This window comes from Habropoda laboriosa, unplaced genomic scaffold, assembly GCF_001263275.1.
Source record: "Habropoda laboriosa isolate 0110345459 unplaced genomic scaffold, ASM126327v1 scaffold212, whole genome shotgun sequence".
In the NCBI taxonomy this organism is placed as follows: domain Eukaryota; kingdom Metazoa; phylum Arthropoda; class Insecta; order Hymenoptera; family Apidae; genus Habropoda; species Habropoda laboriosa.
Window position 1 is genome coordinate 1,898,343 of NW_017100509.1, and position 1,786 is coordinate 1,900,128.

General features: G+C 37.6%; 1 protein-coding gene across 1 annotated transcript in view; it reads left to right on the forward strand.

Moving 5' to 3' along the window:
• LOC108576248 (dipeptidase 1-like) overlaps positions 1 to 1,786 on the forward strand; it is a 153,536-nt gene that overhangs the window by 75,804 nt on the left and 75,946 nt on the right. The window lies entirely within an intron of this gene.

The window sequence follows — 1,786 nt, forward strand, 5'->3', positions numbered from 1 at the left end:
TGCAAAATGGATTTCCGGCAGCCAGTGTTTTCCGCAGGGCCACGGATAGGCAAGCTCATTCTACGGCGTTCCCACGCGGAATACCGTAATTACGTTTCGTCAAACCGATCGGCATTTTTACCCCAGGAGCCTCGTACCGGTTTTGTTCGCCACCGCTGTTGCCTCTACGCCCGATATTGCCCGACTGTGAAAACGTAAACGGAGAGAAACGACGGAGCGACGACACACACCTCGAACAGAGATAGAAGGCCATTTTTTTTATTATCCAGCCCTCGGCGATTCAGCTTTGGCAACAAACACGCGCGCGCCAGGCAAGAACTTGTTTTCATCGTTTCCACGAATTTTCGAGTGGAATTCGAGCAACACTTCCGATTGTTTATGTTTCGTCAAACATAACATGCTCTGCCGTTCGCAAGTATAGAGGGGACACTTAAGGTATTGTGTACGTTCTCGCGGGACGGTGAACGTCTTGGTTTTTGTCGTCGCGAGACGGTGATACGGTTCTGGCGATAGTATCGCGCACTTTAACGTTGCGAGGTTTGGATGGCGTATCGAGAGTTAAATGTGCGTTAAGAATTTATTAGCTGTGTCGGATTAAGCAAGTTTCTTGTGCGTAGATTGTCTGTTTTTGTGTGTCTTTCTTATTTGTGTATTGCGAATTTTGTGAATATTTGTGATTTTTTTGTGGAAAGTTTTGATGATACGAATTTTTGTTACCGAATGTTTCTGACAACGAGAGACTACTTCCGAAGCTTTCATTTTTCTTATTTCTGTATCGTGAATTTTACGAATATTTGTCGTTTCTTTTTGGAAAGTTTTAACGTCAGGAATTTTTGTTTTATATAGGAGAATCTCTCGAGCTGTGTTTATTATTAATCTACCCTCAAAGTGCACGTGTATTTTATCTTAAAGAGATGGATCTTTCTTACGGTCACTTAGAAAATGTGTTACATTAAAATATACTGTTTCTTCTTTCATATCTTTCTACCTATACACCCTGCAAATAGTGACAACATGATAACACTGTTTTTATCGCGTACAGTAAGTGACACTGCCTTACAAATGTCACTTAAAAATCAAAACGATTTAATTTTGTGACGACGCGAGATCCAATATCACGATAACGCGACTTGTAGGTTTTACGACGACAAAAATCGTGACGGTAAAAGTCGCGTGTTACTGTCACGTGAAAACGTAACTTTATTAGATGTGAAGCAAACCTAAAGGGTCGTTGCGAAATTATTAAGACCGTGAAAAAAGTGATTCCACAAATTCCACTTACTTTTCCGTGAAAAATCACACTCTTCTCGATTCTACCAAATTTCTAAATTAATTATATAGTAGGATTTTATGGAATGCAAGGATATTCTTTGGTATCTGGGGAAAAACACACAAAAGTGTATTTATCTTTCGTCGATACATGTTAAAAGTTTGGTACAGAATAATTTCGAACAAATCAATGCGGTATTCGAGTAAGAAAGAAATAATCATACTAAATTCGAAGACATAAATTAGAGAAAATTTTAGACAGAAATTATTTCATGGTATTATAACAAATAAATGTTAAACAAACTTCTGACGCGTATAAATCATTATTTAACATAATAAATACCTTCGCTAAGGTTACTTTCAATCGATGACCATGGGTCAGTCTAATTTTTAATCCTTACGAAATTAATTTAATCAGGAGTAAGTAATGAGAACATGGAAACGTAGTTTTCGAATTGAACAAAGTTGTAGAAACGTATAAATTATTATTTGCAGTGTTACAATAAATTCTTGGAAC